Source organism: Mustela nigripes, chromosome 8 (assembly GCF_022355385.1).
Source record: "Mustela nigripes isolate SB6536 chromosome 8, MUSNIG.SB6536, whole genome shotgun sequence".
NCBI lineage: Eukaryota > Metazoa > Chordata > Mammalia > Carnivora > Mustelidae > Mustela > Mustela nigripes.
Genome location: NC_081564.1, coordinates 28633549 through 28656621, shown reverse-complemented (window position 1 = coordinate 28656621; position 23073 = coordinate 28633549). Strand labels below are relative to the sequence as shown.

General features: G+C 41.5%; 1 long non-coding RNA gene across 1 annotated transcript in view; it reads left to right on the top strand.

The window, feature by feature from the left end:
- The window catches only part of LOC132023876 (uncharacterized), a 42120-nt gene extending 19399 nt beyond the window's left edge, over positions 1-22721 (top strand). Inside the window, exons 2-3 of the long non-coding RNA XR_009406076.1 lie at positions 20544-20781; positions 20919-22721. This is a non-coding gene — a long non-coding RNA (uncharacterized LOC132023876). The remainder of the gene's footprint in view (positions 1-20543; positions 20782-20918) is intronic.
- Positions 22722-23073: the final 352 nt, after the last annotated feature.

Below are 23073 nucleotides of genomic sequence, written 5' to 3'. Positions count from 1 at the left end.
TATATATATATATATATATATATATATATATATATATATATATATATATTTATATATATGAAGCAAAAACTGACACAGTTGAAGGAAGAAATAGACAATTCAACAATAAGACTTGGAGGTTTCAACACCCCACTTTTAATAATGGGCAGAACAGGGGCACCTGGGTGGCTCGGTGGGTTAAAGCCTCTGCCTTCGGCTCAGGTCATGATCCCAGGGTCCTGGGATCAAGACCCACATCGGGTTCTCTGCTCAGCAGGGAGACTACTTCCCTTCCTCTCACTCTGCCTGCTTCTCTGCTTCTGGCTGTCAAATAAATAAATAAACTCTTTAGAAAAAATAATGGGCAGAACAACTGGACAGAAGTTCAGCAATGAAATGGGACACTTGAAGAAGACTAGAAAGTAACTAACCCTCACAGAAAGCTATAGAATGCCCCGCTCAGTAACAAAGACCTGTCTTCTCATGTGGACATAGAACGGTTTCCAGGATAGACCATAAAACAAGGAAAACAAGGTTTCATACATTTAAAAGAAATGAAGTAATAGAAAGTGTGTTCTCTGAGCACAAAGAAATGGAATTAGAAATAATGGAAAACTTGGAAAATCCACAAATATGTGGAAACTAACCAACTGCTAAATACCCAGTTGTTCAGAGAAGAAATCACAAGGAAAAGTAGAAAATATTTTAAGGGGCGCCTGAGTGGCTCAGTTGGTTAAGCATCTGCCTTCAGCTCAGGTCGTGATCCCACCTCAGGCTCCCTGTTTGTCGGGGAGCCTGCTTCTCCCTCTCCTTTTTTTTTTTTTTTTAAAGATTTTATTTATTTATTTGACAGAGAGAGATCACAAGTAGGTAGAGAGGCAGGCAGAGAGAGAGAAGGAAGCAGGCTCCCCACTGAGCAGAGGGCCCAGTGCATGGCTCAATCCCAGGACCCTGGGATCATGACTCGAGCCAAAGGCAGAGACTTCAACCCACTGAGCCACCCAGGCACCCCTCTCCCTCTCCTTCTTGATAGTGCTTTCTCTCACTGTCTCTTTCTCTCATATAAATAATAACATTTTTAAAAAGGAATATTTTGAGGTTAATTAAAATGAAAGTTTGGGATGCCTGAGTGGCTCAGTCAAGTTTCTTCCTTCAGCTCAGGTGATGATCCCAGGGTCCTGGGATAGAGTCCCCTTTTGGGCTCCTTTCTCAACAGGGAGCTTCTTCTCCCTCTGCCTGCCACTTCCTCTGCTTGTGCTCACTCTCTCTCTCTCTGACAAATAAAATCTCTAAAAACATGAAAATTCAGGACACCTAGGTGGCTCAGTAGGTTGGGCCTCTGCTTTCAGCTTGGTTCATGATCTTGGGGTCTTGGGATCAAGCCCCACATCGGGCTCTCTGCTCGGTGGGGAGCCTGCTTCCCCCTCTCTCTCTGCCTGCTTCTCTGCCTACTTGTGATCTCTGTCTGTCAAATAAATAAAATCTTTAAAAAAAATAAATAAATGATAATTCAACATATCAAGATTTAATCAATGCACCAAAAGCACTGCTAGAGAGAAATTTATAGTTATAAGCACCTACACTAAAGCAGAAGAAAGCTCTTTTTTAAAAAAGATTTTATTTATTAATTTGACAGAGACACAGCGAGAGAGAGAACACAAATAAGGGGAGTGGGAGAGAGAGAAGCAGGCTCCCTGACCAGGGAGACTGATGCAGAGCTTGATCCCAAGACACCAGGATCATAACCTGAGCCAAAGGCAGACACTTAAGCCTGAGCCACCCAGGCACCCCTCTTTTCTGTGTTTTTTTGTTTGTTTGTTTGTTTGTTTGTTTGTTTTGTTTTGTTTTTAAGGAGTCTCCATGCACAGCATGGAGCCCAATGCGGGGCCTAACTCATGACTCAAGACCTGAGCTGAGATCCAGAGTTGGATGCTTAACCAACTGAGCTACTTAGGTGCTCCAAAAGCTCTTCCTTTTTAAGATTTTATTTTTTAAAAGATTTTCATTTATTTATTTGGCAGACAGAGATCACAGTAGGCAGAGAGCAGGGGGAGGGAAGCAGGCTCCCTACTGAGCAGAGAACCCAATGTGAGGCTCAATCCCAGGATCCTGGGATCCTGACCTGAGCCGAAGGCAGAGGCTTTAACCCACTGAGCCACCCAGGCGCCCCTAAGATTTTATTTTTAAGTAATCCCTACACCCAGAGTGGGGCTTAAATTTACAACTCTAAGATCAAGAGTCACATGCAGACTTTTAAATCAGCAGCATAAACTTCTATCTTATGAAACTAGAGAAATAAATGCCAACTAGAACCCAAAGCAAGCAAAAACAAGAAAATAATATGTATTATGGTGAAAATAAATGAAATAGATAATGGGAAAACAATAGAGAAATTAATGAACCCGAAACTGGGGTCTTTGAAAAGATCAACAGAATTGGCTAAGAAAAAAGAACACTCAAGTGACTAAAATCCTCAAAATGAAAAAGGGTACATTAATACTGGCCAATAATCAAATAACTTAAATGATATAGACTAATTCCTAGAAAGACACAAACTACCAGAACTGACTCAAGGAGAAATAGATAATCTGAATAGACCTAAAATAAGAGGTTGAGTTAGTGATCCAAAAACTTCTTCCAAAGAGTACACTTATCATCATGAGCACTGAGTAATGTAGAGAAATCTTGAATCATATTATACACTGATACTAATATAACACTGTATGTTAATTATACTGCAATACAAAAAAGTTAAAAAATTAAAAACTGGAGAAGAAAACGTGTCCTGCAAACATAAGCCCAAGACAAGATGACTTCACTGGTGAATTCTACCAAACGTTTAAAGCATTAATACCTACACAGGCTCTTCCAAGAAATACAGGGGAGGGAAACGTTTATCAATTCATTGTGTGAGACCAATATCATCCTGATCCCAAAGTCATCACAAAAAAGAAAACTATAGATCAGTATCTCTTAATGAGTATGACGAGGGGTGAGAGGAACAGGGCACTATCTTCCCAGAATGTCTCTTAGTTGATGGAGGGAGGGAGAGATGTTAAATAGTTTAACTGGTAAATGAGTATATTTGCATTAAGTAAGTATGGATGTGTTATATATTATAAGGAAATGTGTATGATTTTAAGAGGCAACAACACTGGAAAGAGGTTTTGAACTTGCAAGGACACATTGTCAATGGATCCGTAGAGGGCTTTGTGCAGCTTTCTTTGACAATAGGGATAAACAAGTGAGGAATCAACTTTCTCTTCGCTCTCCAAAACTTGAATACTGAAACCTTGAAGCCTCTGACTCCTGATACTGTATTTGGATGTCCAGAGGTCAGAGTCTCCTACTCCTTGGGGCCTATCCTCCTTCATTCATGTTGTAAAGGACCCAAGGGCAGAAGAATGGAGGCAGGGCCCTGGGCTTACACATGCCACCAGCCCTAACACTTAAGCCTCTTGTCTTTGCTGAGCAAGGTGTCAGGATTCCAGGCCTGATGTGATCACCTGGTTGGAGCAAGGCTGGTTGTCATGGATGGTATGAGGGACATCCATAGGGGACCCTCTCCAGGTGGGAAGGACTCCTGGCTCCTCACACACAAGGCTGTCCAGCAAGCCAGTGGCTTCTAGACATGTGGCCACAGAACCTTCTTCCAGGGGAAGTTGGGGCTGCTTCAGGAACACTGAATTGGCTCAGTCTTGCCTCTGGATGCTGCTTTCATGAAGCTTCTCATGAAGCATGAAGCTTCTCATGCTCCTATTTTCTCTTGTTCTCCAGTGCACATCCTATGCTCCCTAATGGTGCCTCTTCTAGACTGCACGTTGCTTCTCTTGCATTTCTATCAAGTGCCTGCTGTCATACCTTTGCTCACTCATTTAACTATGCTCTCATCTCTTGGGTTTTGTGTTGAGTTGGGCTGTGCCATTCTCTGCCTTCTCTTAGTTCTTCCTCATACAATTCTCCTTTCCACTATCTCTTCAGTTTCCATGGCCCCAGTTGTCACCCTTCAATCCTCCATGAAGAACTGTTTTTTTAAAGATTTTATTTGTTTATTTGACAAAGAGAGATCACAAGTAGGAAGAGAAGCAGGCAGAGAGAGGGGGCAGGAAGCAGTCTCCCTGCTGAGGGCTCGATCCTAGGACCCTGGGATCATGACCTGAGCCAAAGGCAGAAACTTTAACCCACTGAACCACCAAGGCACCCCCATCAAGGACTGTTTTTAGTCTTTTCCCCCATCTAATAAACTTATTGGACCCTCTGTAACCACTTTTTATCCCTGGCTTACTCCTTGTGCATTTATCACAATGGCTTTCATTCTCTGTGGTCAAAGTTCCATAAGTAACTCATATAGATTATTATTTGAAAGCTGACAAGGCCCATTAAACTCACACATTTTACAATTGCTTTATGCTTCAGTTTCTCCATAGAAGTTTCTTCCATTACAGAGATTCTGCATTTATCATTTCTTTCAGACCAAGAAATAAGAACTCAAACCAAATATTCAAATCTGAAGCAAATTATTTCTGAAGATTTTCCCCCATGAGATAGCAAAAAAACCTCAAGTTAGATGGCACTTTGTATTCCCCACGTGAAATCTCAGATCTTAGTGACTACTTAGGGTGTTGCTGGAGATTTCACGTGGTAAGTGATTGTCATCCGTAAGAAAAAGCCTCATTCAGGAAAATTACTTAAATGTAATGACTTTTGGGGGAGACTTTAGTTTGAACCCAAACCTTATTTCAGGGGAGCATATTCCTAAAGGTTACATGGTGCTTAACTGTAACATGACAGAATAACTTCATACAACCCAGAACCTAATTAATCAAAAGAGAAGCTATAGAAGTGAAAAGCCTTACAAATATAACAAATGTGGAAAACACCTCAGCCGCATCACATATCTTACTCAAATTCAGAGACATATTGGAACTTCAGAGACATACTGTCTCATAGCAGAGACAAAGTCTACAGTTGTAATGAATATAGGTAGACATTCAGTGATAGTACACCTATGTATATACATATACTTATGTATGTATGTATTTTGTTATTGAAGTATAATTAACATATAGTGTTACATTGGTTTCAGATGTACAACCTATGGACTCCACAATTCTATACATTACTCAGTGCTCACAATAAATGTAGTCCAATCTGTCTTAACCGTGTTATTACAGTATTACTGACTACATTCTCTATGTTGTACTTTTTCATCTCCACGACTTATTTATTTTACAGCTGTGTTATCATGATATTACTGACTATATTCTCTATGCTGTGCTTTTCATCTCCATGACTTATTTGTTTCATAGCTGGAAGTTTGTATGTCTTAATCCCCTTCACCTACTTTGCCCATCCCCCTACATCCCATCTCTCTAGGAACCACCAGTTTATTTTCTATATTTATGAGTCTATTTCTGTTTTTTTTTTCTTTGTTTTGTTTTTAGGTTCTACATATAGACGAAATCATATGGTATTTATATCTCTTTGTCTGACTTATTTCACTTAGCTTAATACTCTCTAGGTCCATCCATGTTGTCTTAAATGGCAAGATCTCATTCTTTTTGATGGCTGAGTAATATTGCATCCTATATATATGTAATATATATATATATATTTCCTTCATCCATTCATCTGTTGTTTCCATGTCTTGGCTATTGTAAACAATGCTGTAATAAACATAGAGGTGTGTACATCTTTTTGAGTTACTGTTTTGTTTTTGTTTTAATTTTTTGAGTCTAGTCAACACATGACATTACATTAGTTTCAGGTGTAGGTGTGAAATCTTAAAGAATTAAAGTTAAAGAATGTGAGAAGGCCTTTAGTCATACCTTTACACCTAATTAACACGAGAGAATTTGCATTGGAAAAAAGTTCTACAAATGCAGAAATTGTGGGAGATCATTCATAAGGATCACACCTTATACAACACACATTCAGAGAGACACCATATGAGTATAATGTAAGTGAACATCATTCAGCTGGGACTTATCTCTCATCCTACTTCAGTGAGTCCTACTGGGGAGGAACCCTATGACTGTAATGAATGTGAAAAAGCTTATAGTCAAAGTACTTACATCATGTGACATCAGAAGATTCACACAGAATTGAAAGGCTATTATTATTATTATTTTTAAAGAGAGAGTGTGCACACTTGGATGCAAGTGGGTGGGGGGGCGCTAAGGAAGAGGAAAAGAGAGAGTCTTAGGTAGGCTCCATGCCCAGCATGGAGCCTGAGGTGGGGCTTGATCTCATGACCCTGAGATCATGCCCTGAGCCGAAATCAAGAGTCAGATGTCTAACCAACTGAGTCACCCAGGCACCCTGAAAGCTTATTAATATAATCAGTGTGGGAAGGCTCTTAACTAAAGTACATATCTCACTCTGCATCACAGAGTTCAGACTGGGGTAAAACTCTATCAGTGCCCTAAATGTGGCAAAGTCTATAATTGTAGATCATCCTTTATTCAACATAAGAGGATTCATAGTGGAGAAAAACTATTTGAATATAAAAAATATAGGAAAACTTTTACTCAGAGCATTCAGCTTATTTTTCATCTGAGAATAAATGTGGGAGAGAAATCTAATGACTGTACTGAATACAACTAAGCCTATAAACATAGGTCATAGCATCCTCAACTTAAGAGGATCCATACTGGAGAAAAACCCTTTGAATGTGATGAATGTGGGAAAATTTTCTGATAGAATACACATCTTACTCGACACCAAGAATTCATACCAAGAAAAACCTTATGAATGCAATTATGTGATATGTGGTAAACCTTTTAGTAGAAGTATACATCTTAATCAACATGAGAGAACTCATACTGAAGAGAAAACCTACAAATGTAATGTCTGTTGTAAATTCTTTGGTCAGAGCGCATATGTGACTCCACATCAGAGGATGCATGCCCAGGGTTGGGGGGACCCTATGAATGTATGAAATGTGGGAAAGACTTCATCATTAAGTGCTACCTTATTCAACACCAAGGATTCATAAAAGAGGAAGATGGGGGGGAATGGGATAACTAGGTGATGGGCATTAAGGAGGGCATGTGATGTGCTGAGTACTGGGTGTCATAAGCAACTAATGAATCATTGAACACTACATCAAAATCTAATGATGTACTATGTTAGCTAATTGAATTTAATTTTTTTAAAAGGGGGAAAACGGACTTGATATGAAAAAATATGAGAAAAAAGTCTTAATATGCCAAACATAAAGAAATTCAGACAAGAGAAATTCAATAAATACATTTAACATGAAAAATATTTCAGCTACAATGCAAACTTTTCAACATCAGTGGAAGATCAGTTCAAGAGAGATATTCTATGAATAACAATCATGAGAAATACTTTAGCCATAGTATGTTATTTACATGACATTATCTCTTTCTATAAATTTATAAAATATTGCAGTGAATGTTTATCTCTTACTAAATATTAGGTAATAAACACTGGAAGAAAGTACAAATAGCATATTTTCACCACAAAATTAATCAATAAAGTGAGCCCTCTCTCCCAATACTTGTAATTAACGTTCTAGAAAAATGTAAAAATAATGTATATGTACCTTGATATTATCTAGAAACAACATTACAAAGGAGGAGGTAGTTTAATGTTACAAATCTGATGCCCAACTTTTTCTAGAAGTAACTTTGGTAAATATTAAAACTGGCATGTCAGAGACCTATACCATACACCTCTCTAACATTAATCTAAAATTAGTTACTCTAGTCACTACAGTGATCAATCCAATTGTCTTGAATTTTCCTCAAAATTACAGTGTACTACATTAGGTTCTTTCCTATTCAGTAATTCCCAAATTATGCTGCAAAAATTAGAGAAGGGATTTTTTGAGACAATTTAATTTGGATATTTTTCTTTGAAAATTTTATGTGTCCTTTTGATTTGATACATCGGGAATTGCCTCTTCTGTTTTTAAATGTTTACTATTATGTTTAACAAACATAGGAATTAAAAATCAAACATCTGAGGCACCTGGGTGGCTCATTTGGTTAAGTGTGTGCTTTCAGCTCAGGTCATGATCTTGGAGTCCCAGGATAGAGCCCAACTCCGGGCTCCCAGCTTATTGGGGAGCCTGCTATTCCCTTTCCTTTTGGGTCTCCCCTTGCTCCTTCTCTCTTTTTCTCATAAATAAATAAATAAATCTTCAAAAAATAATAGAAATAAAACTTCCTCTTTCCCAGCTGTTTGAAGGATGGGATGAGTTTCTGTCTTTTTTTTTTTTTAGCTAATCAGGTTAGTATTAGTAAGTGAAGCTCCAAGAGATCATTATGCAAATTTAATGAGACTTAATAGCTAAGATTCCTTTATTGCCCTTATTGGTTCTCTTATTACTTGTTATTTAATAAAATCAAAACCCTTACATCTACATTCAGGAAAGACAGTTCTCTTACTTATCAGAGGACTTTTGTCTTTATTTTTCCCAAGATTTTATTTATTTATTTGACAGACAGAGAGAAAGAACAAGGAGGAGGAGCAGTAGAACAAGAGGGAGACGCAGGCTCCCCACAGAGCAGGAGCCCGACTTGATCCCAGGAACCCAGGATCATGTCCTGAGCTGAAGGCAGTCAGTTAACCAACTGAGCCACCCAGGCACCCCTGACTTTTATCTTAAAAGTAACATACTGCTACTATTTCTATAACATGGTTGTTTTTCCTTTATCAGCTTTTAAAAATTAATGACTATGAGTTACATGATAAGAGAAATTGGTAAGACCAATTTTCTTAACTCATACCCTGGATTTTATGCATCCAAATGGACGGTATCCTTCCAAATAGCCAACATTAAAGGTTCTGTGCTAAACCCTGGGTTATTTCCATCGTTCAAAATGCCTGAAATTCTCTTTATTTTGAAATATCCCTGAAGTAGTTTCCTGTCCATGCAGGAAAGCTAATGACACTTAGTGCTCTGGATGCTTTCCAGTGGTGCTTTCAGGCTTTACTCTGCATGAGTCTCCTACACTTTAGCTACTCAGCTGAAGACACTTGAAAAGTTTCATTTTTTTGGTATGAGTAACAAATGAATTCCCCCCAAAGAGTTAAGCATGACCCATGGTGAACCCCTAGTAGAGTTGCATCAGTCATCTCAGGCAGCCCTAACAAAATAACACAGATTGTGTGGCTTAAACAACAGAAATTGCTTTTTCTTACAGACTTGGAGGCTGGAAGTCCAGGATCAGGATGCCAGCACAGTCACATTCTGGTGAAAGAGCTCTTTCTGGCCTGCAGACAGCTGCCTTTGTGCCATGTCCTCACATATTGGAGAAAGAGAAAGCTTTGATGTTCCTTCCTCTACTAATAAAGGCACTAATCTCATCATAGAACCCCAATCCATGATTTCTTCTAAACCTAATTATCTCCCAAGGACGCCACTATCAAATGCCATCATACTGTTGGCTAGGCCTTTGACATAGGACTTTTGGAGAGGACACAAACACACAGTCCATAGCTGGAGTGCTTCATCTTGTCCATGTCAGAGATGATTAGCCCAGATACATAGATTCTTAGTGACTTGTTGACATCACAGGCACAGGTGGCTGGGCCCTGACGGTGTACACCACCATAAATCAGATTGCCACGTGTCCTGAATAAATGAAAAACTAATGGACAAGATTTCACTAAGCCCACGTCTTCCAGGCACTGGATGCATATTGTCACTTCCTTTCGGCCATAAATTACAGGGCGACTATAGTCTTTTCCAAACAGCATGACATAGGGCTTATCATTTTACTATGAAAGTGTTTCTAAAATTTGATAAGTAAGTAGTGAGGGGAAATGGTGGTAGAGTAGGAGGACTTTAGGCTTACCTCATCCCACAAATACAACTGGATAACTACCAAGTCATCCTAAATACCCCCAGAAATCAACAAGAAGTCTGGCAGAACAAACTCCACAACTAAAGGTGGAGAAGAGGCCACCTTGAAGAAGGCAAGAAGAAGTGCATAGTCATGGTTTGAGAGAAGAACAGATCATGACTCCGTGGTGGGGAGGGAGCTGTGGTCATGGAGAAGGGCGGAAGAGAGACTAGCACATGGGAACGCAGTGGGAAAATGAATCCCCATAACAATTGGCTTGGAAAGCAAGAGGAGCTGATTTCATGACTTCTAGCAAGCAGTGGGACTTAAAGTTTGGAGTTTTTAAAGATCCATGGGCTTGGCAGGGTTAGACCCTTGAAGGCATTGCATTGCTCTTGGGGAGAAGGCAAGCAGACAACACACAGATATACAGCATGGAAACAGTGATTGGAAGGGCACCTGGGGCACACAGTGGGAAGGTTAGTTGCTCATCTCAGAATGTGTCCCAGAGAGGCAATGTTCATAGAGAGACCCCTCTCGGAACAAAGGAACTGTCCCACACCAGTTTCCTCCCCTGCCTCGCAGCATAAACACAGGGCTACCTGCAGGAACCAGTGCATCACCAACACTTGCTACCTAACTTACTTACACCAAGCCCGCCCCCCCCAAGTGGAATCATACTTCCCAGTCATGTTTGCCTCAGTCCCAGTTTGGTGGGCCCCCTCCACCAGAAGACTGGCCCAAACCCCTGTCTACACCATTCCCAACCAGGGAGTTTTGTAAGGTCTCAGTTCTGGTGGCAGTGGCAATAGACCAGCACAAGCAGATCAGAACACACCTAGCTAAATGCACCATATTCAGGCCAGGGACAAAATACTGCCTACAACAGGCAAAGAGAACCTCTGTAGATGACTGGCTAAAGGAAAAATTGGCCAGGGCAAAAGAGCAGAGCACACACAGCACACATTGGAGATACTGCCTAAAGTGCCAGACCCTGGAGAACAGGTGACATTACACAGCAGGGTACTACAGGACCTCTCCCTCTTCTTGTGTTCCCTCTCTTGCTGTCTCTCTCTCTCTCTCTGTGTGTCAAATAAATAAATAAATAAATAAATAATCTTAAAGAAAAAAAAGATATTGCCCTCAAGAACAGTAGCTATAACTGATTTTCCTAACACAGAGAAACAGGCACAGAGGTTAGACAAAAGAAAGACAGAAGAATTAGTCCCAAATGAAAGAACAGGACCAGAGATTTATGTGAAACAGACATAAGTAACATACCTGATAGAAAATTTAGAGTAATGATTATAAAGATATTCACTGGACTTCGAAAAAAAAGAGTGGAAGACACCAGTGAGACCCTTAACATAGAGTTAAGGAATAACATAGCAGAAATAAAGGGCTCAATAAGTGAAATAAGAAACACATTTTTTAAAGAATTTTTTTAAGAGATTCTATTTATTTGTCAGAGAGAGCACAAGCAGGCAGAGTGGCAGGCAGAGGCAGAGAGAGAAGCAGGCTCCCTGCTGGACAAGGAGCCCGATGTGAGATTCAATCCCAGGACCCTGGGATCATGACCTGAGCAGAAGGCAGAGGCTTAACCTACTGAGCCACCAGGCGCCCCTAAGAAACACATCTGATGGCATGAACAACAGGCTGGGAGAAGCAGAGAAAGGACTTAATCACCTAGAAGACTGAGTAATGGAAGATAATGAAGCTGAACAAAAGAAAGGAGAATTATGCAAAACAAGAATAGTCTTAAAGAACTCAATGACTCCATCAAATATAATAACATTCACATTAGAGGAGTCCCAGAAGAAGAGAGAGAAGAGGAGGCAGAAAATTTATTTGAAGAGATAATACCTAAAATATTCCCTAATTAAGGAAGGAAACATATCCAGATCCAGGGTGCACAGAGAACCCCCAACAATATCAGCAGAAGCAGATCCACACCAAGACATATTATAAATAAAAGGGCAAAATATACTCATAAAGAAAAAATTTTAAAGCAGCAAGATGAAAGAAGACATTACATACAAGGGAAATGCCATAAGGCTATCAGAGAATTTTTTAGCAGAAAATTTCCAAGTCCGAAGGGAGCCAGTCAAGGAACTCACAAAATAAAAGGATGTAAAACATGACACCATATAACTAAAATGTGGGGAAGAGTAAAGAATGGATTTGCACTCAAATGACCATCCGTTTAATATAGACTGTTATATGCAGAAAATGTTACATACAAAACTAATGGTAACCACAAATCAAAACCCACTAAAAATATGCAAAGAATAAAGAGAAAGAAATCCAAATATTTAACTAAAGAAAATGAGCAAACCATGAAAGAGAGAATGACAAGAAATGATTAGAGAAAATCTTCAGAAATAACCACAAAACAGGTAAGATAATGGCAACAAATACATATCTATCAATAATAACTTTGAATGTAAGTGGACTGAATACTCCAATCAAAACAAACAAACAAACAAACAAAAAAACACAGGGTGACAGAATGGATAAAAAAACCAAGACCCATCTATATGCTGCTTACAAGAGACCCATTTTAGACCTGAAGTCACCTGCAGGTTGAAAGTGAGGGGATGGAGAAATATTTATCATACAACTGGATATCAGAAGAAAGCTGGAATAGCAATGCTTATCTCAGACAAAATAGACTTTATTTTTTAAATATTATTTACTTATTTTAGAGAAAGAGAGCATGTGAGTTGAGGGAGGAGCAGAGAGAGAGGGAGAGAATCTCAAGTAGACTCCCTGCTGAGCACAGAGCCCAATGCAGGGCTCAATCCCACCACCCTGAGATCATGACCTGAGCTGAAGTCAAGATTCAGAATGGCTAAAATCAAAAACTCAAGAAAAAACAGGTGTTGGTAAGGATGTGGAGAATGCAAACTGTCGTAGCCCCTGTGGAGAATGGTATGGAGGTTCCTCAAAAACGTTAAAATAGAATTACCCTGGGCACCTGGGTGGCTCAGTGGGTTAAGCCTCTGTGTTTGGCTCAGGTCGTGATCTCAGGGTCCTGGGATCGAGCCCTGCATTGGGCTCTGTGCTCAGCGGGGAGCCTGCTTCCTTCTCTCTCTCTCTGCCTGCTTCTCTGCCTACTTGTGATTTCTGTCTGTCAAATAAATAAATAAAATCTTAAAAAAAAAAAAAGATACACATTCTGTTAAAAAAAAAAAAAAGAATTACCCTATGATCCAGCAATCCTGCTACTGGGTATTTACTCAAAGAATAAAAAAACATTAATTCAGCAGATACACGCAACCCTCTGTTTATAGCAGCATTATTTACAATAGCCAAGGTATGGAAGCAGCCCAAGTGTCCATGAATTGGCGAATGGTTAAAGAAGACGTAGTATATATACACAATGAGATATTATTCAGCCATTTGCAATGACAAGGATGTAGCTGGAGAGTATTATGATAAGCAAAATAAGTCGGAGAAAGACAAATACCATATGATTTCACTCATATGTGGAATTTAAGAAACAAAACAAATGAACAAAGGGGAAAAAGAGAGACAAACCAAGAAACAGACTCTTAGCTATAGAGAACAAACTGATGGTTATGGGGGTGGGGGTGTTTGGGAGGAATGGGTTAAACAGGTGATGGGGGTTAAGGAGTGCCCTTGTTGTGATGACTACCGGTGATGTGTAGAACTGTTGATTCACTCTATTGTACACTTGAAACTAATATAACACTGTACATTAACTAACTGGAATTAAAATAAAAAACTTAAGATAAAATTTAGTAAGAAAAATCACCAGTAGATAAATGGGAAATTCATAATGTGAGCAGAATTCACAAAAGGGACAACTTGAGTGGATATCAAACATGATTATGGGGCATTAGTGAGAGTGTTATAAAAGGGTCAAATAAACCGATATTCTCTATCCAAAAAGTGTTTCTCTGAAACGCAAAAATGATTTATGCAAAAGCTATTCATCAGAGCCCTATTTACGGTAGTTCAAAATTGGATCTAACAATTTGGATCGAACACTAACAGCACATCTAACTGTAAGAGAGTGGTTAATATATGTATTAAACCTTCGGACATACACATACTAGAATGTCCTAAGGCTGTCACTAGAAATTACATTTAGGGACCCCTGGATGGCTCAGTCATTAAGCATCTGCCTTCGACTCAGGTCATGATCCCAGGGTCCTGGGATGGAGCCCCGCATCGGGCTCCCTGCTTGTCGGGAAGCCAGCTTCTCCCTCTCGCACTCCCCGTGCTTGTGTTCCCTCTCTTACTGTCTGTCCCTTTCTCTGTCAAATAAATAAATAGAATCTTTAAAAAAAAAAAAAAGAAATTACATTTACTAAGAGTAGGAAATGACAAAAAAATGGCTTATAGGCCAAATTGAAAGATTATATCACTGGACTCTGTTTATCTCTTCAGTCTTCTGTCTGCCTTGCCAGACTGGCTTCCTTTTCCTAGAACGTGCCCCCCTCAGCCCCTGAGTATCCGCATCCCTCTCCTTCATTGTATTCAGGCCTCTGCTTTGCCCACCCTGACTAACGCCTCCTCCCTCCATCAACTCTGTTTAGTTCCTCTCTTAAGTTCCCCTTACCTTGTTTTTCTTTCCTTGATAGCACTTATTTAACCTGACGTTAAATTGTTATGTTTGTTTGTGTTTATTTGTTGTGTCTCCCAGGCAAGAAGCTAAGCACATGAAGACAGTTGACCAACTCGTGTCTGCCACGCACATCACAGGTGTTTGGCGGGTCCTTGTTCTGGGCCCTTTTCTTGCTGAGTTAGGAGTTCTTCACAGGTTCAGGATATTAATCTTTTCTCCTGTGCTGTGATATTCCCCAGTTTATCATTTGACTTTTAAATTTCTGTATGGTTCTTTTAGATCCGCATACATTTTAAGTTCAAAAGAGTCTTTTATTCAAGAAATTCCTGTTTCATCTGAAGATAACATATATAGAGGTGCCTGGGTGGCTCAGTCCTTAAGCATCTGACCCTGGCTCAGGGCATGATCCCAGCGTCCTGGGATGGAGCCTGGAGCCCTGCATTGTGCATCCCGCTCAGCGGGGATCCTGCTTCTCCCTCTCCAGCTCCCCTGTGTTTTTGTTCCGTCTCTATCTCTCTCTAAATCTTTTAAAAAATAAAGGTAACATAAATATTTGTCATTTGTCCATTTAACACATATACTTTCTTTTGTCCATTTAACTTTTTCATCCGTGTGTGCTTATAATGTCAGATACAGAGTTTTCCCCTGAAAATATAACACTTCTCATTTATGTTCTGTTTGAGAAATTCTTCCTGTCTGTTCACCCATCTATGCACCCATCCAGTGTGGCTCTTATTACCACTATCTTTTATGAATTAAAATACCACCATACTCTTTTTGTTTATTCTCAAAAATTTTAGAATCAAATTATGCATCATGACAAAAACATTCCTATGAATTTTATTGGAATTGCTTTATATTAAATTTTAAATTAGGAAGAATGATGACCTTTTCTACATATTTATTGCTACTGTTTATTTGGCTTCTCTTTAGAGTTTGTTAATAAGCTTTTGTAGTTTTCTTCCTATAGGTCTTGCTCGTTTTTTGGTTGAGATTTCTATTACTTTGCGTGATAAAGATGTCTGAAGATGTTATTTTCACTCCTCCTGTTATCGCTGTTTTTCTTGCTGTCTTTGGACTCGCTTGACCAATACAATGCGGTGGAAGTAATTGTTTTGGGACTTCAGAGATTAGGTTTTTAGAGGATTTGCGGGTGAGTCTTTTGGAATGTTCGCTCTTTGGCGCCCCCTCTTGGAAACCAGCCATCATGCGAGGAGCCGTGCCTCCCGGAGAAGCTCTGAGGTGATGAGCGGCCTGCCCCCAGTCTCCACGGAACTGCAAGCTGACAGCAGTATCAATCACCAGGACCGTAGAGGCGCCATCTCGGAGGTTCCAACCCAGTAGAAGCCCCAGAATCTGCGAGCTGACGTCGTGTAGAGCAGAGACCTGCACGGTCCACCACAATTTTGTCAGAAATAATGAATCGTCGTCTTGAGCTGCTAAGCTTTTGGCATGATTTGTTACACATTAGTAGAGTACTAATAGAGTTAGGGTTTTTTTTGTTGTTGTTTTTTACGTTTTTGGTGCTATCACAAATGAAAATACTTTTCTGCAATGTTTTACAACAGGCATTGCTGGAATATAGGTATTTTTAAAAACCTGTTGTTTTAGGTATTTCTTTACTAACTGGCAAACTCAAAGAGGTATCCAACTAGGCGCGCCTGGGTGGATCAGTGGGTTAAAGCCTCTACCTAAGGCTGGGGTCATGATCCCAGGGTCCTGGGATCCAGCCCCATGTCGGGCTCTCTCCTCCGCGGGGAGCTTGCTTCCTTCTCTCTCTCTGCCTGCCTCTCTGCCTACTTGTGATCTGTCTGTCAAATAAATAAATAAAATCTTTAAAATTTTACAAATAAATTTTTAAAAATTATCTATATGTAATCTTTTTAAGATCATCATCTTGGAGTTTCTAGTTACATAGTTACATATTTGAAAGCATAATTCTGCTTCCTTCTTTCCCAACATTAAACTTCATTGTTGTGTTTGAGTTTTATTGTGGGCATTTTAAACTTCCAAATAATAGAAAATGATAAGGATTTTATTCAGATTTTCTAATTTACAGCTTTCATGGAAATTCCTTTAGTGTTTTATCATTAGGATAATACTATCTGCTGGGTTTTTTTTTTTTTTAAGCTCCTTGTTTTTTTTAAGATTTTATTTATTTATTTATTTGACAGAGAGAGACAGCAAGAGAGAGAACACAAGCAGGGGGAGCAGTAGAGGGAGAGGGAGAAGCAGGCTCTCCACTGAGCAGGGAGCCCAATGTGGGGCTCGATCCCAGGATCCTGGGATCATAACCTGAGACAAAGGCAAACGCTTAATGACTGAGCTGTCCAGGCGCCCCCAGCTGTTGGTTTAAAATAGATATTCTTGGGGTGCCTAGGTAACTCAGTTGGTTAAGGTTCTGACTCTTTTTTTTTTTTTTAAGATTTCTATTTATTTATTTGAGAGAGAGAGAGAAAGTGCATGGACAGGGGGAGGGGCAGAGGGAGAAGCAGCCTCCCCTCTGAGTGGGAGCTGGATATGGGCCTTGATCCCAGGACCCTGGGATCATGACCTGAGTCGAATGCAGCTGCTTAACCCACTGAGCCACCCAGATGCCCCATAAGCATCTGATTCTTGATTTTGGGGTCAGGTCATGATCTCAGGGTTGTGAGATTGAGCCCCAAGTCGGGCTCACATGCTAGGCATGGAGCCTGCTTAAGATTCTTTCTCCCTCTCCCTCTGCCCCTCTCACCCCTTCCAAAAAAAAATAGATATTCTATTTCAAGTTAGTGAAACATCCTTCAATGCCTGGCTTACTAAGAGGTAGTCTCTTTTTTTTTTTCTTTTTTTTTAAGAGAAGCAGAGTGCAAACAGGATGGGGCAGAAGAAGAGTAAGAGAATCCCAAGCCGACCTGCACTGAGCACAGAGCCCAACCCAGGCTGATCCCAGGACACTGAGATCATGACTTGAGCCCAAATCAAGAACGAGATCAACCAACTGAGCCACCCAGGCGCCCCTACAAACCAGTCTTTTAAAATCAGGATTGGATGTTCAGTTTTATCAAATTCTTTTCTAGAATGTATTGAGATGATTTAGAAATCAAAATAGAGAAAACAGAATACCAAATGATGCTACACTATTTGAATTATCCAAACATTAGTGGCTGAACAGAGATGGCATTTTTTTTTTAAGATTTTTATTATTTATTTATTTGACAGAGAGAGATCACAAATAGGCAGAGAGGCAGGCAGAGAGAAAGAGGAGGAAGCAGGCTCCCTGCCGAGCAGAGAGCCCGATGCGGGACTTGATCCCAGGACCCTGAGATCATGACCTGAGCCAAAGGCAGCGGCTTAACCCACTGAGCCACCCAGGTGCCCCGAGATGGCATTTTTTTAACCTATGAATCTGTGGGTCAGAAATTTGAGCAGGACTCGGCAAGAATGGTTTGGCTGCATTCAGCCAACAGGTGGGTAGAGATAGAAAGTCTAAGTCATCTCATTCACATGCTGGAGCCCAGACTAGTTATTGGCTAGGACTCTTAGTTCTCCATTGGCCTCTCTTTTTCCATGTTCTCTCTCTCTCTCTGTCTCTCTCCCTCCCTCCCCCCCTCTCTCTTTTTAAGTGGTTTTTTTTTTTTAAAGATTTTATTTATTTATTTGACAGACAGAGATGACAAGCAGGCAGAGAGGCAGGCAGAGAGAGAGAGAAAGGGAAGCAGGCTCCCTGTGGAGCAGAGAGCCCGATGCGGGGCTCGATCCCAGGACGCTGAGATCATGACCTGAGCCGAAGGCAGCGGCTTAACACACTGAGCCACCCAGGCGCCCCTTTAAGTGGTTTTTTAAAGATTTTATTTATTTATTTGACAGACAGAGATCACAAGTAGGCAGAGAGACGGGCAGAGAGAGAGGAGGGAGAAGCAGGCTCCCCGCCGAGCAGAGAGCCCGATGCAGGGCTCCATCCCAGGACCCTGAGATCATGACCTGAGCCGAAGGCAGATGCTTTAACCCACTGAGCCACCCAGGCGTCCCTGTACTCTCTCTCTTAATATGTGTTTTTTCTTGAGCAATATACCCTGCACTCTATAAATTTAGAGCTGAACATTCTGTTGATCAAAGGAAGTCACAAAGCCAACACAGGTTCAATAGAAAGAGGACATAGCCTGCACCTGTGTAGAAGTTTAAAGATGGCTACAAATTCTTTGAGACCATTCCCTTTGAGAGTTGGAGTCTCTGTGCCCTCCTTTTGCATCTGGAGGGCTTCAGTGCGTAGATATAGTGGAAGGGATGCTGTGTGATTTTGAAGGTGCCATGCACCTTCTGCCTTGTTCTTTTAGAATGTTCTCAGTTCTGATGCTTCCTGTCATGTTACTCCCTCTCACGCTGGGAGAAGCACAAGCCCAGGAAGAGATCCTCCATAAATTCTCAATTGGGAATTCCGGCTGAATCCAGCCATTGAGGCATTCCATTCCAGACTTCAGCTACATGCGTGAGGAAGCCTCCAGCCCTCCGCTCCTTCTGTGCTTGAGTCACTGCAGCCATCTGAGTCATGCTTACTGAAACTCCAGGAGTTGTGGGTGGAGACAAGCCAGCCTTCCCATGCTCAGTCCAAATTCCTGACCCAGAGAATTCATAAGTCTCTTTCATTGATGGTTTTACACCAAGAAATTGAGGGTGGAGTGTCCCTATCGCACAAGGAAGCAGAACAGGATTTGGTATCTGCAAGCAGAGTGCTCTCTCAACGCATGAGACAGAACATGTGACATTAAGCTGGGGATTGAGCAGTAGGCAGAAGCATGGTGGACCTGGAAGGAGCTACAGCTCAGGACTTGAAGGAAAGCAAAGAATGTGTAATTGGAAGCTGGAGGAAAAGGTATCTTTATTATGTAGCGGTAGGACATGTAGGAAAACTGTCACCTTGGCAAAGTGGAAAATAGTAAATATACCGTTTTGTATAAAATGAAATAAAATAAAATGAACTCATGGATCTGGCTAAGGCAGTTTTCAGGAAGTGTTGGAGGTGCTGCCTGGCTTCTAGCTGTGCACAATAAAAGGAGAGAGGAGAGAGTTGGTAAAGGAGCTACTTGGTTTTCAAGTAGCCATTAAGAGGAGACATAAGTGTCCCAGCCAGTTTTTCCACATTAAAAGTGTCTCAAGGTAAGAAAGATCCTCAGATCAAATCCAGGGTATTGGGGCGCCTGGGTGTGGCAGTCACTAAGCGTCTGCTTTCGGGTCAGGTCATCATCCCAGGATCCTGGTTTAGAGCCTCACATCGGGCTCCCTGCTCCGCGGGGAGTCTGCGTCTCCCTCTCCCACTCCCCCTGCTTGTGTTCCCTCTCTTGCTGTGTCTCTCTCTGTCAAACTAAGTCTTAAAAAAAAAAAAAATCCAGGATACTGTCAGGAAAACACAGTCTCATGGTGAAGATGGGCCGAGGTGGACTGTAAAACCGTTTGTTAAGAATTCAGTTGGAAGCCCACAAAAGGCCTTCCCAAGGATGTGCTTTGAATATCCTCCCCGTCGGGGCGCCTGGGTGGCTCAGTGGGTTAAGCCTCTGCCTTTGGCTCAGGTCATGATCCCAGGGTCCTGGCATCGAGCTCCGCATCGGCTCCCTGCTCTGCTGGAGGCCTGCTTCTCCCTCTCCCACTCCCCCTATTTGTGTTCCCTCTCTCACTGTATCTCTCTCTGTCAAATAAAACAAATATATTTATATTTATTTATAAATTAATATTAATATTAATATAGTAATGATATATTAATATAACATATAATTGTATAATATTAATATATTAAATATATTTATAGTATCTCTCTGCAAATAAATAAAATCTTTTTTAAAAAAAGGAGTCATGTTGAGATTTCTAGGTGTTTGGATTTTATCTAAAAAGTGGATTTAGGGGCACCGGGGTGGCTCAGTGGGTTAAAGCCTCTGCCTTCGGTTCAGGTCATGATCTCACGGTCCTGGGATCAAGCCCTGCATCGGGCTCTCTGCTCAGCAGAGAGCCTGCTTCCTCCTCTCTCTCTGCCTGCCTCTCTGCCTACTTTGTGATATCTCTCTCTCTCAAATAAATAAATAAATTTTTTTTAAAAAGTGGATTTATTAGTTGATACATAAGACACCCATGAGGTTTTTTTCAAAAATGATGTAATTCTGATACTAGTTTGGACTTAACAGGACATAGAAAGAACAAAATGAAAAGATGTTTTTGGATCCCCAAACTTCTATGGATAGAAAGCAGGCTGAGAGAACCGCTGTGAACAGAGGCTATTTCCTATGGCAAAGGAAGGATGACTCAGGACAGAACCCAAGCTGCAGGGAATCAGTCCCAGGGAACAAGATTGGACCCTAATCAAGAAACAACAACATGTGTTCAGCTGGATGTTAGAATCCTTATGGTCCTCTGGTCACTATGGTGAGTGTCACGTCCCATTCTTTATCAGAATGGTACTGTTGACTGCATTAAATTGTTCCTCCATTAAATTGCATTAATTGTTCCTCCATCAAATGCTGGGTGGTAGAGTACAGCTAATGCATCTCCTCCATTTGTAGGTCTTCAGATCAAGAGAAATCACAAAGTCAAACCAAGACCTGCACCTGAAGAACTTACTTGCCCCTGTACCTGATTTGGATACTGGATTTAGATTCTGGATCTCGAACCTGAGCCCAGTGCCATAATAGGATAAGACTTGAAGGGGGGGAGATTTGCAAGGCGCGGTGTGTATTTTGCATATGGGTAGAATGAGTGTAAATACTTCGGTCTGAGAGTAAACTGTGGTGGTTTTTACAAATGGCTATAGGCTTTCTGACAAACCTCACACTGAGAGGTGGATTCCATCATTCCCTTTGAATCTAGAATGGTTCATGACTGCTTTGACCAACAGAATATGGTGGGAGTGATGCTGGGTGGCTCCCAAGATTGAGTCATAAGAGTCTGTGTGGCTTCTTGGGACACTTGCTCTCTTTCAGGACACTCTCCAGAACCTGGCCACCATCCTGGGAGGAGCCCACACCACATGAAGAGACCATGATTAGATTCTCAGGTTGAGAACCCAGACTGAGCCCCAACTTTGAGTCTTCCCACCAAGGTGCCAATCATGCCAGTGATAAAGCCTCCAGATAATTCCAACCCTCAACCATGAAGTCACCTCGAACTATGACTGTCTACCTGGCTGAGACCTCAGTCTGCTCACAGTGGAGCAGAGATGAGCCGCCAGGCACCAGCTTAATTCCTGGCTCACAGAATCCATGAACACAAGAAAATGGTAGTTGTTTTACATCACTGAATTTGGGGTGGTTTTCTTATAGCAACAGAACACCCTCCTGCAGGGGGGTGTAGCCTCTACATAAGGAGATAGGAGGAATTGTTGGGAGCCATCTTACTGATAATCACCCACAGAGCTCTTTGGGGCTCAGGCTAGTTTAAGACAGACACAGTTTACTGTGGGGGTTCAAGAGAGACTTGCAGAATTCAGAGGCAGGAAGTAGAGTCAAGGTGCTTGAGGGCTAGAGCTGAAAATGGGGGCCTGCAGGAATTCAGGCTGTGCTGACCTGCTCTCTCTGGCACTGTACAGGTCCTCCTTCTCCAAGTGCCCTCCTTGTGGGAGCCTCTAATACGTCCTGGCCCCACAGTCCTCTAGGACCCTCAGTCCAGCTGGGCACACTGGCCGCTCCCATCAGAATTCCCAGCCCATGGAGGATTAGCTTGGGAACCAGGCCTGGCTGCCTTTGGCTCCCAAAGACAAGGCCAGGCAAGGTGGGGGGGGGGGTGCTCTGGCGGGGCAGGCATTCTATAGAAGCGCTCTCTGTATCGGTCATCTGGATGGGTGGGGATATTTTTGATCAGGAAGAAATAAAAATAGGCATTGTTGGCTGGTAATTACTTTTTGGGGCCTTTCCTGCATGTCTTAGACAACTAACCCTTTGTCCAGTCTTTATTCCTCCTCCCTCCCTTCCTTCCTTCCTTCCTTTCTTCCTTTCTTCTCCCCTCTCTCTCTTTCTTTGTTCTCAAGTTGCTCCCAGGGAGAAGGGGAGTAGAGGATGAGTTTCTGACACTTTCACTGGACTTCAATGGTCCTTGGTCAGCAAAGCACTGGTCACCATACTGGGAGGAGCCCACACCCAGCATCTGGAAGCACACAGCACCACTGGGAGACCCACAGTCAGTCACACAGGCACACATGAACGCACACATTCACAGGTGCACACAGATGGTCACACACAGAGGCACACTTTCATACTTAGACATACACACACACACACACACACCTGCCATCCAGGCAGTTGCTTCTTTTTTTTTTTTTTTAAGATTTTATTTATTTATTTGCCAGAGACAGAGAGAGAGCACAGGCAGGCCGGGTGGCAGCAGAGGCAGAGGGAGAAGTAGGCTCCCCGCTGAGCAAGGAGCCCGATGTGGGACTCGATCCCAGGACACTGGGATCATGACCTGAGCTGAAGGCAGCTGCTTAACCAACTGAGCCACCCAGGCGTCCCCAGGCAGTTGCTTCTGATGAACACTGGTTCTGCCCTTGGCAGGAGTATAAATCATCTATAGCCATGTAACAAATTAACTCCAAACTCAGCGACTTAAAACAATTAACAGTTATTATTTCACATAGTTTCTGTGAATCAGAAATTTGAGAGTGAATGATCCTGTGAGATCTTGGCTTTAGGCTTTTCTAAGGGAGTTCTATTTTGGTTTTTGCCC